We start from the raw sequence: 6,000 nt of genomic DNA on the forward strand, positions 1-6,000 counted from the left end.
CATATTCCCTTACAATTTCTTCTTAAAATTTCATAGTTTTAGTCTTTCTTTTCAGGTTCATAGATCCTTTCAAGTGATTTTTATGTATCAAAATAAAGGGTTGAGGTTAATTTTTTATATACAGATACCAGGTGTTCTAGAGCCATTTGCTGAAAACACTATCTTTTCCTAAGCTCTTGAATTGAGTTTATATTCTATAAAATGTTAATGTTAAATAATCTTTCAAAAATCAGTGGACCATATATGTGTGGTTCTAGTTCTAGCTTCTCTATTTTATTCCAGTGATCTATATGTCTTTTCTTACATCAACACTACCTTGATTACTGTAGCTTTAGAAGAAGTCTTAAAATTAGGTACTAAACATTTTCCAATACTGTTTTTCTTTTCTTTTTCTTTTTACTTTTCTAGGTCGTTTGTGGGCCTACATAACTTTTAAATTTCAATATCCAATTCTTCATTTATAGCAAGTATACATACACCTGAATTTTTATATATACCTTGTGTTTTCTAACCCTGCTAAATTCAAATACAAGTTCTAGGGCCTCCTAGAGATTTCTTAGTATTTTCTCTGTAGATGATCATTTCATCTACATATAAAGATTTTGTTTCTACCTTGCCAATCCTATCCTAATTGTGTCATTTTATTGCCAGAGTATTTTCATTTAGGCCTATGTTTCAAAGTTTAATAGACAGATGAATATTAGGCATATCTGCTCTTGCTCCCCACTTTAAGGAAAAAGCATTGTATCTTCTCCATTTATATAAGGCATTTTTGCTGGAAGTATGGAATACATGTATTTAATCTGTTGAGAAGGTTCTGTTCCACTTCTAGTCTCCTAATAGCTTTTACCATGAACAGCTGTAGAATTTAGTCCAATACTCTTTCGCCAACTAGTGACAGGATCATATGGCTTTTTCCTTTCCTCTGTTAAAATGATGACTTTTGGGGGTGGATCTTCCAATGCTGAACCAACACTCCCATCCCTATAATAAAAGCACTCTACATACTGCCAGATCTGACTTCTAATAATTTGTTTTGTTAAACAAATTTCTCTCTATGTTCATCCTTTTTTCTTCTATTATCTTTATCCAGTTTTAGGATTAGCATAATATTGATTTCCTAAGATGAGCGGAGAAGTGTTCCTTTTTTTTTCTGCTTTAAATGTTTGATATAATTTATCAGTTAAAATGTACATGAGCCTGTTGTTATCATATAGGTAGCTTTTCAAGCTAGGAATATACTTTCTTTAATAGGTGCTATTCAAATTTTATATTTCCTCCAGAGTCAGTTTTATTAATTTGTCTTCCAAGGTACTTCTTAGAAGTTATCAAATTTATTTTAAAAAAGATATTTGTAATGTGCTTTCTATATCTTTTTAAATTCTGTAAAATCTGTGGTAATGTCTCCTAGATCTTGATATTGTAATTTTAAAAATGTATAATTGATATTGTGTAATAGGAAGTAAAGGTCTAAAGGAACAGGGGAAGTGGGAGGGCTAGGGGAAAGGAAAGAAGGGAAAAGAAAAAATATGAGAAGAGGAAATAAAGGGAAACAAAGTCTTTGCAAATAGGGATGGGTGGAGGGGGTGAAGGGAGGGCAGGGGAAGGGGAAAAAAATAAGAACCAAGAGACTCATGTAATGGTACAAGATCCCAATGATGTATGTAACTGTATTTCATACCTAAAATGTACCAATAAACTTAATGGGGAAAAAAAAGAACAGTATTTACTTAGTCATAAATATTAACTTAAACATAAAAATCAAGAGATAGAAGGAGGAGAAGATGGAATGAAGAGAAGGGGCCAAAAAAAAAGCATTAAGATGTTTTATGTACAAGTAATCAATTTCCCATGATGAAGGAAATCATCATGTACAGTAAACATGTGCCTATAAAAATTTTAAAAATCCATTTACTCTTTCTCAAATGGGTAGAGACACATATCTTATTTTCCAGAAGAATTTTTGATATCATATCAATCCTTGAGATAGCTCATAAGCATTTACTGAGTTCCTACAAAGTTCTAAGCAGGAGTGTTATACAACACAGGTGAGGAGTGATTGCTCTATTGTCCTAACATGCATTAGCTTAGTGCAGAAGAAAGGCACAATCCATCCCACCCCAAAAATGAGGATTCTAAAGGCCCTAAGAGCACAGTAATATGCCACAGGAGTAGTGATGACTTCTAGCTGAGTGACTTAGGGACGGCTTCATGAAAGAAATTGGAGTAGACATGAAGTTTAGTAACGATCAAATTTGCAGTGAATAAAAGGGAAAGAGGTTTTACAACATTATCTCTCAGGAAATGTTTCAATGAAAAAAATGCAGGCATTCCATACAATATATTCTCCTCTGGAGTTTCGCATTGTACGTTAGTAGCATACTGTAGGTTCTAATGTATCCTATAACCTTTTTGGTTTTGTTTTAGTATAAATTTTTCCCAATTTTTTTTTACCAGAGAGCTTGCCTCCCTCCTTCCCCATGCCTCATTTAAAACAATTAACATTAAGAAACCCATATTGGGAGGTGCTATTCTTTGCAATGGGCAGCATTTCCTGTTCTAGTGAGAGATCCAAAGATTCAAAAGGAACAGCTCAAAAAATGCCTTCTGTGTAAACGTTGACTGCACCATGCTTCCATTATACCCTCCTAACAAAGGCCTTCTTACTCTTCTGTTGAGCTCCCTTGGAGGAAGTGACTTAGGCTCAAGTGAAATTCAGAGAATATTTGTATATTACTGTACATATTTTAAAGTGTTGTCAGTTCAACAACTGAAAATTTAAGCTTAGTGATCTCTAGGATAACTTTATTTTCCAGATTGAGATTTTATATAAGTAGTTTAGTTTATCATTTTAGACTGATAGATTACCTAGTGACACTGACACTGTGACATAATGATAGCTACTGTTGTCACCTATAACAATATTAAATGAAAGAAAGTCGTTAGCTTCTTGGACCTGAAAAAATAGCAACTGCAATTCAAAAGTTCCTCAAACTTGGATAGGCCAATAAATTTGCAAGTGAACCATTTTGTGAGAATTGTGGCATAATTACCATTTTGGAAACTGGAGAAACCTAAGTCTTAGGGAGAGATAAAAGGCCTTTGGATGTTGACAAGGAAAAATATCCAAATACAGAGGAAGATTTATTTTCTTAAAACCAGACAATGCCTACATTTTTGAAAAATATGCTTAAAACCATGTAGAAATAAATTATTTAAACAAGTTAATATTTCAGTGGCATCCTACCACACCATCTTAATGTGTAACAAAGAGGGCTTAACATCAAATAAAACAAAAGCCAAAAACAAGTTTAAATACTTAAAAATTAAATTTTCATTGTATAAATAATACATTATAGCATTTAACAGAAAATATCAGTTGTGTATTAGCTTGTTCTGAGACTCTGGATATTATTGATATTGCATTATTTCTATGAAAGTCCTACTGGCAATAATTCTGAAAACCTTGAAAAGTTAAAGGGTATCTTATCTGTCCACATATAATTTGCAGTCACAAATATGATCTCACTGTCCTCGGCTCCACATGATGGAAAACATTTTCATCTCCAGGAACAGTGAAACAAGCAACAGAAATTGTAATTCACTGTGATGGCAGGGCCATGTCAGGCCTCAGACACAGATTCTTAAATGTCCAATCTAGTGAGCTTTTTTTTCTTTTGCTTCCTTTTTCTTTTTGGGTATTTTTTCAGAACATGTACTTCAAGCTCTATGAGGGTAAAATATCTTTCTCAAATTCTTGACATCAACTCAAAATACAGCCAACACAAGGTAGAGAATTTCAGTCATTTCTTCACTTAATCCAAGAGAAAATAATGAACTCAAAAGAACTTCCCCCTAGGAAATATGTGTGTACAATTGTACATGGGTACCATCAATAAGACAGTTACCTTCTGGAGGTTTTCTTAGAATATTCTTAATAACCAGGTCACATTGTCATGAAAGATCCAAATTCAGAGTGATGCTCTTCAGTCTTTTCACCTACACACCCTTTCTCAAAAAATAGTTTTCACCAAAGAAATCGTTTAATTCCTCCTTGGAGTCACCCAAGATCCACTTTCTGATAAAAGTGAGAGATTTTTATCATCATATATTTTGCTTTTAGTTAACTTGTTCAAATTCCATATATGGTTTAACATCTCCTTTTAAGGCAATAAATATTGAACTTCAGGATTTCAGCTGAAACTCTAACTTACCTCCCATACTTAAGAGAGCCTGCTTACATTCCAGGTAACTAACATCAGAGCCGACGTTCTCATTGCTTATTTATTTCCTTATTGCTAACCTTTCAGCTGGAATAAATCAAATTCTTCTGTACAGGCTCCTTTGCAAGTGCTTTATTATAAGCTAATTGAGAGTCATTGTCCTGGACACAGGAGCTGAGGATCTGGTAGTGGGCAGTAAAGGAGGTGTCATTGCATAGCCAGTTAGACAGAAATATTCCCCAGGACCCAGGAGTCCACATACCTGTGGAGGTTTGTTTAGGGGGCTGAGTGGAGACTGAGTAGTCTGATGTAGCACAAATGATAGCAGCCAAAAGGCTTTAAGCTTTGATTGTTGCAGGTGGCGCACATAGTGAATTATTAGAATCCTTATTGCTTCCCAAAAATCTAGTCAGATTTCATTTCCCAACATTTACATTGCAATATCTTTTATATAAATTTGATTTTCCATTTCTATGATCTATTTTCCTAAGGGAGCCTCTTAATAATTCTCAGCTGAAATTCATGATATTTCCGTGAGTCCACTGTCTAAACACGCAAGTTTGCAATACAATTTCATGAGCTTACTCACCTCTCAATCCATCTATGAGCCTTATAACTTAAGAAGCTCTTTTTTATAGACTGCCCTACATGGCATTAACCAATATCCTGAGCAAAGCAAGATGAGTGTTTGTATTATTTCACATCTTTTCATTGAACATGCTGCCAAACATTTTATTATGTTTACTTATATCATTATTCTTACATTAATTATCTCATTGATTCCTACCACACTTTGAAGTACAGATTATTTTTATTCCCACTTTACAGATGAGAAAAAGCTTTAGAGGTTTATTGACATTATTTTTCGTCACAGTCTATGGTTGACCAGATTAACCAAACTCCAGTCAATCTGTTAAGGAAGACATTACACTCCCTTTCTTTTTGTACTATCTTCTTCTGTGCTTTAGGTCACATGAATATTTCCCCAATCTCTCTAGTCAGTATAGGCTATATCACGGCACAATCACAGATGAACCACCAAATTCTAGCGGTTAAGCACAATGAAAGTTTATTACTTTGACATAAAATCTCAGCCTTCCTGTGTCTTATAGTCATGCCATCTGGAATGAGTGGCCTTCAAGGTAAACACTTCAAAGGTAGAGGTGGGGTGGCCGGCCGACAGTGATAGATACAATAACTTTTATCATCCTAGAAGAAATGAGTGATGTATACAATCTGGCTTACAGAAATCTTATCAGCTTTATAACTCTTGCCACCATCACAGGATGATGCACTATATTTCATAGCAAATTGAAGAAGTACATTTTGCTAAATATTATATAAGAGCAGTCATTTGTTGAATAATACTTTTTGATCTTTCCATCACTACCAACAAAAGCCCACAAAATACAGATAAAATTAGCAAAAGAGTTAGAAGAGAAATCTTTGGGTGATGCTATATTGTAGCTCTTTGGGTGTTCATTTCTCATTGTGAGTACTTCAGTTCTTGTGATGTATAATATCTAAAATCAACTCAAGCTATTTGCTTCTGTGACTTCAATGAATGCCAAATATGGCACAGAAATCTGAGAATAACCATGTCCAGTATCTACACATCAAAGTAACAAGATTCCATAAATCCTCCAAAGCAATTTGGGAAGGATTTAGAAACCTATATCAACCTAACTGGGCTATAATCACAAAAACCCTCTAAGAAGTTCAAGGATATATAAATATATATTCAAATAACCCTACCCATCAGTAAGAAAGTAACACA

The sequence above is a fragment of the Heterocephalus glaber genome, unplaced genomic scaffold, assembly GCF_053883595.1.
Source record: "Heterocephalus glaber isolate CG9 unplaced genomic scaffold, H.glaber_assembly_v1.0 deba00001481, whole genome shotgun sequence".
Classification (NCBI taxonomy): Eukaryota; Metazoa; Chordata; class Mammalia; order Rodentia; family Bathyergidae; genus Heterocephalus; species Heterocephalus glaber.